This window comes from Hippocampus zosterae, chromosome 1 (assembly GCF_025434085.1).
Source record: "Hippocampus zosterae strain Florida chromosome 1, ASM2543408v3, whole genome shotgun sequence".
NCBI lineage: Eukaryota > Metazoa > Chordata > Actinopteri > Syngnathiformes > Syngnathidae > Hippocampus > Hippocampus zosterae.
The window spans coordinates 31,110,056-31,119,846 of NC_067451.1; the positions used below are offsets into that span (position 1 = coordinate 31,110,056).

Genomic DNA, 9,791 nt, shown 5'->3' on the forward strand with positions numbered 1-9,791 from the left:
GTTATCTTTGAGGCCGTTCGCCTCTTTTACAACTCTGCTTTATCGCATAAATAACAAAAGGACATCTGAGAAGACTACGCTGGACGTTACTTTTCAGACCACGTCCCAATGCTTATTCAAAATGCCAACAAGGTGCAGTTCTTAGACATAGTTGGACAGGTAGTGTCGCCGAGCGGTCTAAGGCGCTGGATTAAGGATCCAGTCTCTCACGAGGCGTGGGTTCAAATACACCCACTGCCATTTAATATTTGGCTGTCATCCTGTCCAACATTCTCCGAGCCCAAGACGACCTTCTTGAGTGAAATAAATTGCTGCTTTTGGCAGAAAACGGACTAATTGGCATTATTGTTTCAATAGACTTTACTTGCTGCCATAAGCTATGAGGATCCATCATGGGTTTTCCTTCGAGAAGCAACACATGAAAGGAATTCTACAGCTTGCTTCACATAAGTTCGCCAGATTCTCGTGGTTAGTTCAGATAGCAGAGGATGATTTCGATCCATCGACCTCTGGGTTATGGGCCCAGCACGCTACCGCTGTGCCACCCTGCTGCTGACCGCAGGAGACTCTTTCATTGCTCTCAGCGCTTGATAAGGCTGTGGACCCGCCCACATTTCAACTGGACTGTGCCTGTTATCTTTGAGGCAGTTTGCCTCTTATCCAAATTGGCTTCATCATATAAAAAACAAGGGGAGATCTGAGAAGACTACGCTGGACGTTGCTTTTCAGACCACACGTCCCAATGCTTATTCAAAATGCCAACAGGGTGCAGTTCTTAGACTTCGTAAGACAGGTAGTGTGGCCGAGCGGTCCAAGGCGCTGGACTCAGGCTCCAGTCTCTCAGGAGGCGTGGGTTCAAATCCCACCACTGCCATATAAATTTGGGCTGTCATCCTGTCCAACATTCTTCGAACCCAAGACTACCTTCTTGATTGAAATGAAACGCTGCTTTTGGCAAAAAGTGGACTAATTAGAATAATAGTTTCGATTGACTTCTGTTGCTGCCATAAGGTATGAGGACCCATCATGGGTCTTCCTTCGAGATCCAACATATGAAAGGAATTCTACAGCTTGCTTCACATAAGTTCACCTGATTCTCGTGGGTAGTTCAGATAGCAGAGGATGATTTTGATAAATCGACCTCTGGGTTATGGGCACCACACGCTACCGCTGTGCCACTCTGCTGCTGACCGCAGGAGACTCTTTCATTGCTCTCAGCGCTTGATAAGGCTGTGGACCCGCCCAAATTTCAACTGGACTGTGCCTGTTATCTTTGAGGCAGCTCGCCTCTTTTCCAAGTTGACTTTATCACATAAAAAACAAGAGGAGATCAGAGAAGACTACGCTGGACGTTGCTTTTAAGACCACACGTCCCAATGCTTATTCAATATGCCAACAGGGTGCAGTTCTTAGACATAAACGGACAGGTAGTGTGGCTGAGTGGTCCAAAGCGCTGGATTCAGGGTCCAGTCTCTCAGGAGGCGTGGGTTCAAATACGACCACTGCCATTTAAATTTGTGCTGTCATCCTGTCCAACATTCCTCGAGCCCAAGACGACCTTCTTGAGTGCAATAAATCGCTGCTTTTGGCAAAAAGTGGACTAATTAGAATAATAGTTTCGATTCACTTTTGTTGCTGCCATAAGGTATGAGGACCCATCATGGGTCTTCCTTCGAAAATCAACACATGAAAGGAATTCTACAGCTTGCTTCGCGTAGTTTCACCCAATACTCATGGGTAGTCCAGATAGCAGAGCATGATTTCGATCCATCAACCTCTGGGTTATGGGCCCAGCACGCTACCGCTGCGCCACTCCGCTGCTGACCGCAGTAGACTCTTTCATTGCTCTCAGCGCTTGATAAGGCTTTGGACCCACCCAAATTGCAACTGGACTGTGTCTGTTATCTTTGAGGCCGTTCGCCTCTAATACAACTCTGCTTTATCGCATAAATAACAATGGGAGATCTGAGAAGACTATGCTGGACTTTGCTTTTCAGATCACGTCCCAATGCTTATTCAATATGCCAACAGGGTGCAGTTCTGAGACATAGTTGAACAGGTAGTGTGGCCGAGCGGTCTAAGGCGCTGGATTTAGGCTCCAGTCTCTCAGGAGGCGTGGGTTCAAATACGACCACTGCCATTTAAATTTGTGCTGTCATCCTGTCCAACATTCCTCGAGCCCAAGACGACCTTCTTGAGTGAAATAAATCGCTGCTTTTGGCAAAAAGTGGACTAATTAGAATAATAGTTTCGATTGACTTCTGTTGCTGCCATAAGGTATGAGGACCCATCATGGGTCTTCCTTCGAGATCCAACATATGAAAGGAATTCTACAGCTTGCTTCACATAAGTTCACCTGATTCTCGTGGGTAGTTCAGATAGCAGAGGATGGTTTTGATAAATCGACCTCTGGGTTATGGGCACCACACGCCACCGCTGCGCCACTCTGCTGCTGACCGAAGGAGACTCTTTCATTGCTCTCAGCGCTTGATAAGGCTTTGGACCCACCCAAATTGCAACTGGACTGTGCCTGTTATCTTTGAGGCGCAGGATTCAGGCTCCAGTCTCTCAGGAGGCGTGGGTTCAAATCCCACCACTGCCATTTAAATTTGGGCTGTCATCTTGTCCAACTTTCTTCGAACCCAAGACTCCCTTCTTCATTGAAATGAAACGCTGCTTTTGGAAAAAAGTGGACTAATTAGAAATAATAGTTTCGATTGACTTCTGTCGCTGCCATAAGGACCCATCATGGGTTTTCCATCGAGAAGCAACACATGAAAGGAATTCTACAGCGTGCTTCACATAAGTTCGCCTGATTCTCGTGGGTAGTTCAGATAGCAGAGGATGGTTTCGATCCATCGACCTCTGGGTTATGGGCCCAGCACGCTACCGCTGCGCCACTCTGCTGCTGAGTGCAGGAGACTCTTTCCTTGCTCTCAGCGCTTGATAAGGCTGTGGACCCGCCCAAATTGCAACAGGACTGTGCCTGTTATTTTTGAGGTCGTTCGCCTCTTTTACAACTCTGCTTTATCGCATAAATAACAAAGGGACATCTGAGAAGACTCCGCTGGACGTTACTTTTCAGACCACGTCCCAATGCTTATTCAAAATGCCAACAAGGTGCAGTTCTTAGACATAGTTGGACAGGTAGTGTGGCCGAGCGGTCTAAGGCGCTGGATTAAGGCTCCAGTCTCTCTCGAGGCGTGGGTTCAAATACCACCACTGCCATTTAATATTTGGCTGTCATCCTGTCCAACATTCTTCGAGCCCAAGACGACATCCTTGAGTGAAATAAATTGCTGCTTTTGGCAGAAAACGGACTAATTGGCATTATTGTTTCAATAGACTTTTGTTGCTGCCATAAGGTATGAGGACCCATCATGGGTTTTCCTTCGAGAAGCAATCCATGAAATGAATTCTACAGCTTGCTTCACGTAAGTTCGCCTGATTCTCGTGGGTAGTTCAGATAGCAGAGGATGGTTTCGATCCATCGACCTCTGGGTTATGGGCCCAGCACGCTACCGCTGCGCCACTCTGCTGCTGACCGCAGTAGACTCTTTCATTGCTCTCAGCGCTTGATAAGGCTGTGGACCCGTCCAAATTTCAACTGGACTGTGCCTGTTATCTTTGAGGCCGTTCGCCTCTAATACAACTCTGCTTTATCGCATAAATAACAAAGGGAGATCTGAGAAGCCTATGCTGGACTTTGCTTTTCAGATCACGTCCCAATGCTTATTCAAAATGCCAACAAGGTGCAGTTCTTAGACAAAACTGGACAGGTAGTGTGGCCGAGCGGTCTAAGGTGCTGGATTAAGGCTCCAGTCTCTCAGGAGGCGTGGGTTCAAATCCCACCACTGCCATTTAAATTTGGGCTGTCATCCATCCAACATTCTTCGACCCCAAGAGTACCTTCTTGATTGAAATGAAACGCTGCTTTTGGCAAAAAGTGGACTAATTAGAATAATAGTTTCGATTGACTTTTGTTGCTGCCATAAGGTATGAGGACCCATCATGGGTCTTCCTTCGAAAAGCAACACATGAAAGGAATTCGACAGCTTGCTTCGCATAGTTTCACCCAATACTCACGGGTAGTCCAGATAGCAGAGGATGATTTCAATCCATCGACCTCTGGGTTACGGGCCCAGCACGCTACCGCTGCGCCACTCTGCTGCTGAGTGCAGGAGACTCTTTCATTGCTCTCAGCGCTTGATAAGGCTGTGGACCCTAGTGGCTTCTTTTGTGGCTTACATGTTCACTAGTAAGCGTCACAATGACCTTACTTGTGAACTAGTGAGTGTTTTGTGGCTTACATGTTCACTAGTAGGCGTCAAAATGATCTTACAAGTGAACTAGTGGGCGTTTTGTGGCTTACATCTTCACTAGTAAGCCTCAAAATGATCTTACTAGAGAACTAGTGGGCATTTTGTGGCTTACATGTCAACTAGTAAGCCTCAAAATGATCTTACTAGTGAATTAGTGGGCACATTTATGGCCTTACATGTTCACTAGTAAGCGTCAAAATGATCTTACTAGTGAACTAGTGGGCACATTTATGGCCTTACATGTTCACTAGTAAGCCTCAAAATGATCTTACTAGTGAACTAGTGGGCGTTTTGTGGCTTACATGTTCATGAGTAAGCGTCAAAATGATCTTACTAGTGAACTAGTGGGCGTTTTGCGGCTTGCATGTCAACTAGTAAGCGTCAAAATGATCTTACTAGTGAACTAGTGGGCGTTTTGTGGCTTACATCTTCACTAGTAAGCCTCAAAATGATCTTACTAGAGAACTAGTGGGCATTTTGTGGCTTACATGTTCACGAGTAAGCGTCAAAATGATCTTACTAGTGAACTAGTGGGCGTTTTGCGGCTTGCATGTCAACTAGTAAGCGTCAAAATGATCTTACTAGTGAACTAGTGGGCGTTTTGTGGCTTACATCTTCACTAGTAAGCCTCAAAATGATCTTACGAGTGAGCTAGTGGGCGTTTTGCGGCTTACATGTTCACTAGTAAGCGTCACAATGACCTTACTTGTGAACTAGTGAGCGTTTTGTGGCTTACATGTTCACTAGTAAGCATCAAAATGATCTTACTAGTGAACTACTGGGCTTTTTGTGGCTTACATGTTCACTAGTAAGCCTCAAAATGATCTTACTAGTGAACTAGTGGGCGTTTTATGGCTTACATGTCAAATAGCAAGCCTCAAAATGATCTTACTAGTGAACTAGTGGGCACATTTATGGCCTTACATGTTCACTAGTAAGCCTCAAAATGATCTTACCAGTGAACTAGTGGGCATATTGCGGCTTACATGTCAACTAGTAAGCCTCAAAACGATCTTACTAGTGAACGAGTGGCTTCTTTTGTGGCTTACATGTTCACTAGTAAGCGTCACAATGACCTTACTTGTGAACTAGTGAGCGTTTTGTGGCTTACATGTTCACTAGTAAGCGTCAAAATGATCTTACTAGTGAACTAGTGGGCGTTTTGTGGCTTACATGTTCACTAGTAAGCCTCAAAATGATCTTACTAGTGAACTAGTGGGCGTTTTGTGGCTTACATGTCAAATAGCAAGCCTCAAAATGATCTTACTAGTGAACTAATGGGCACATTTATGGCCTTACGTGTTCACTAGTAAGCGTCAAAATGATCTTACTAGTAAACTAGTGGGCACATTTATGGCCTTACATGTTCACTAGTAAGCCTCAAAATGATCTTACTAGTGAACTAGTGGGCGTTTTGCGGCTTACATGTTCACTAGTAGGCGTCAAAATGATCTTACAAGTGAACTAGTGGGCGTTTTGTGGCTTACATCTTCACTAGTAAGCCTCAAAATGATCTTACTAGAGAACTAGTGGGCATTTTGTGGCTTACATGTTCACTAGTAGGCGTCAAAATGATCTTACAAGTGAACTAGTGGGCGTTTTGTGGCTTACATCTTCACTAGTAAGCCTCAAAATGATCTTACTAGAGAACTAGTGGGCATTTTGTGGCTTACATGTCAACTAGTAAGCCTCAAAATGATCTTACTAGTGAATTAGTGGGCACATTTATGGCCTTACATGTTCACTAGTAAGCGTCAAAATGATCTTACTAGTGAACTAGTGGGCACATTTATGGCCTTACATGTTCACTAGTAAGCCTCAAAATGATCTTACTAGTGAACTAGTGGGCGTTTTGCGGCTTACATGTTCACTAGTAAGCCTCAAAATGATCTTACTAGTGAACTAGTGGGCGTTTTGTGGCTTACATGTTCATGAGTAAGCATCAAAATGATCTTACTAGTGAACTAGTGGGCGTTTTGCGGCTTGCATGTCAACTAGTAAGCGTCAAAATGATCTTACTAGTGAACTAGTGGGCGTTTTGTGGCTTACATCTTCACTAGTAAGCCTCAAAATGATCTTACTAGAGAACTAGTGGGCATTTTGTGGCTTACATGTTCACGAGTAAGCGTCAAAATGATCTTACTAGTGAACTAGTGGGCGTTTTGCGGCTTGCATGTCAACTAGTAAGCGTCAAAATGATCTTACTAGTGAACTAGTGGGCGTTTTGTGGCTTACATCTTCACTAGTAAGCCTCAAAATGATCTTACGAGTGAGCTAGTGGGCGTTTTGCGGCTTACATGTTCACTAGTAAGCGTCACAATGACCTTACTTGTGAACTAGTGAGCGTTTTGTGGCTTACATGTTAACTAGTAAGCATCAAAATGATCTTACTAGTGAACTACTGGGCGTTTTGTGGCTTACATGTTCACTAGTAAGCCTCAAAATGATCTTACTAGTGAACTAGTGGGCGTTTTGTGGCTTACATGTCAAATAGCAAGCCTCAAAATGATCTTACTAGTGAACTAATGGGCACATTTATGGCCTTACGTGTTCACTAGTAAGCCTCAAAATGATCTTACTAGTAAACTATGTGGGCGTTTTGTGGCTTACATCTTCACTCGTAAGCCTCAAAATGATCTTACTAGTGAACTAGTGGGCACATTTATGGCCTTACATGTTCACTAGTAAGCCTCAAAATGATCTTACCAGTGAACTAGTGGGCATTTTGCGGCTTACATGTCAACTAGTAAGCCTCAAAACGATCTTACTAGTGAACTAGTGGCTTCTTTTGTGGCTTACATGTTCACTAGTAAGCGTCACAATGACCTTACTTGTGAACTAGTGAGCGTTTTGTGGCTTACATGTTCACTAGTAAGCGTCAAAATGATCTTACTAGTGAACTAGTGGGCGTTTTGTGGCTTACATGTTCACTAGTAAGCCTCAAAATGATCTTACTAGTGAACTAGTGGGCGTTTTGTGGCTTACATGTCAAATAGCAAGCCTCAAAATGATCTTACTAGTGAACTAATGGGCACATTTATGGCCTTACGTGTTCACTAGTAAGCATCAAAATGATCTTACTAGTAAACTAGTGGGCACATTTATGGCCTTACATGTTCACTAGTAAGCCTCAAAATGATCTTACTAGTGAACTAGTGGGCGTTTTGCGGCTTGCATGTCAACTAGTAAGCCTCAAAATGATCTTACGAGTGAACTAGTGGGCGTTTTGTGGCTTACATGTTCACGGGTAAGCGTCAAAATGATCTTACTAGTGAACTAGTGGGCGTTTTGTGGCTTACATGTCAACAAGTAAGCCTCAAAATGATCTTACGAGTGAGCTAAGGGGCGTTTTCTGGCTTACATGTCAACTAGTAAGCCTCAAAATATCTTACTAGTGAACTAGTGGGCACATTTATGGCCTTACATGTTCACGAGTAAGCGTCAAAATGATCTTACTAGTGAACTAGTGGGCGTTTTGCGGCTTGCATGTCAACTAGTAAGCGTCAAAATGATCTTACTAGTGAATTAGTGGGCACATTTATGGCCTTACATGTTCACTAGTAAGCGTCAAAATTATCTTACTAGTGAACAAGTGGGCACATTTATGGCCTTACATGTTCACTAGTAAGCCTCAAAATGATCTTACTAGAGAACTAGTGGGCATTTTGTGGCTTACATGTCAACTAGTAAGCCTCAAAATGATCTTACTAGTGAATTAGTGGGAACATTTATGGCCTTACATGTTCACTAGTAAGCGTCAAAATGATCTTACTAGTGAACTAGTGGGCACATTTATGGCCTTACATGTTCACTAGTAAGCCTCAAAATGATCTTACTAGTGAACTAGTGGGCGTTTTGTGGCTTACATGTTCATGAGTAAGCGTCAAAATGATCTTACTAGTGAACTAGTGGGCGTTTTGTGGCTTACATCTTCACTAGTAAGCCTCAAAATGATCTTACTAGAGAACTAGTGGGCATTTTGTGGCTTACATGTTCACGAGTAAGCGTCAAAATGATCTTACTAGTGAACTAGTGGGCGTTTTGCGGCTTGCATGTCAACTAGTAAGCGTCAAAATGATCTTACTAGTGAACTAGTGGGCGTTTTGTGGCTTACATCTTCACTAGTAAGCCTCAAAATGATCTTACGAGTGAGCTCGTGGGCGTTTTGCGGCTTACATGTTCACTAGTAAGCGTCACAATGACCTTACTTGTGAACTAGTGAGCGTTTTGTGGCTTACATGTTCACTAGTAAGCATCAAAATGATCTTACTAGTGAACTACTGGGCGTTTTTTGGCTTACATGTTCACTAGTAAGCCTCAAAATGATCTTACTAGTGAACTAGTGGGCGTTTTGTGGCTTACATGTCAAATAGCAAGCCTCAAAATGATCTTACTAGTGAACTAATGGGCACATTTATGGCCTTACGTGTTCACTAGTAAGCCTCAAAATGATCTTACTAGTAAACTAGTGGGCGTTTTGTGGCTTACATCTTCACTCGTAAGCCTCAAAATGATCTTACTAGTGAACTAGTGGGCACATTTATGGCCTTACATGTTCACTAGTAAGCCTCAAAATGATCTTACTAGTGAACTAGTGGGCGTTTTGTGGCTTACATGTCAACAAGTAAGCCTCAAAATGATCTTACGAGTGAGATAAGGGGCGTTTTCTGGCTTACATGTCAACTAGTAAGCCTCAAAATGATCTTACTAGTGAACTAGTGGGCACATTTATGGCCTTACATGTTCACGAGTAATCGTCAAAATGATCTTACTAGTGAACTAGTGGGCGTTTTGCGGCTTGCATGTCAACTAGTAAACGTCAAAATGATCTTACTAGTGAATTAGTGGGCACATTTATGGCCTTACATGTTCACTAGTAAGCGTCAAAATGATCTTACTAGTGAACAAGTGGGCACATTTATGGCCTTACATGTTCACTAGTAAGCCTCAAAATGATCTTACTAGAGAACTAGTGGGCATTTTGTGGCTTACATGTCAACTAGTAAGCCTCAAAATGATCTTACTAGTGAATTAGTGGGCACATTTATGGCCTTACATGTTCACTAGTAAGCGTCAAAATGATCTTACTAGTGAACTAGTGGGCACATTTATGGCCTTACATGTTCACTAGTAAGCCTCAAAATGATCTTACTAGTGAACTAGTGGGGGTTTTGTGGCTTACATGTTCATGAGTAAGCGTCAAAATGATCTTACTCGTGAACTAGTGGGCGTTTTGTGGCTTACATCTTCACTAGTAAGCCTCAAAATGATCTTACTAGAGAACTAGTGGGCATTTTGTGGCTTACATGTTCACGAGTAAGTAAGCGTCAAAATGATCTTACTAGTGAACTAGTGGGCGTTTTGCGGCTTGCATGTCAACTAGTAAGCGTCAAAATGATCTTACTAGTGAACTAGTGGGCGTTTTGTGGCTTACATCTTCACTAGTAAGCCTCAAAATGATCTTACGAG

The 9,791-nt window shown here is 43.3% G+C and overlaps 5 non-coding genes across 5 annotated transcripts; 3 read left to right on the plus strand and 2 right to left on the minus strand.

Moving 5' to 3' along the window:
- Window positions 1-792: 792 nt before the first annotated feature.
- trnal-cag (transfer RNA leucine (anticodon CAG)) lies at window positions 793-874 on the plus strand. The gene has a single exon. It is a non-coding gene; the product is annotated as a tRNA-Leu (tRNA).
- Window positions 875-2,835: 1,961 nt separating this feature from the next.
- Window positions 2,836-2,907, minus strand: trnam-cau (transfer RNA methionine (anticodon CAU)). Its single transcript has one exon. It is a non-coding gene; the product is annotated as a tRNA-Met (tRNA).
- Window positions 2,908-3,146: 239 nt separating this feature from the next.
- Window positions 3,147-3,228, plus strand: trnal-aag (transfer RNA leucine (anticodon AAG)). Its single transcript has one exon. It is a non-coding gene; the product is annotated as a tRNA-Leu (tRNA).
- A 239-nt stretch (window positions 3,229-3,467) lies between these two features.
- On the minus strand, window positions 3,468-3,539 carry trnam-cau (transfer RNA methionine (anticodon CAU)). Its single transcript has one exon. It is a non-coding gene; the product is annotated as a tRNA-Met (tRNA).
- Window positions 3,540-3,778: 239 nt separating this feature from the next.
- On the plus strand, window positions 3,779-3,860 carry trnal-aag (transfer RNA leucine (anticodon AAG)). Its single transcript has one exon. It is a non-coding gene; the product is annotated as a tRNA-Leu (tRNA).
- Window positions 3,861-9,791: the final 5,931 nt, after the last annotated feature.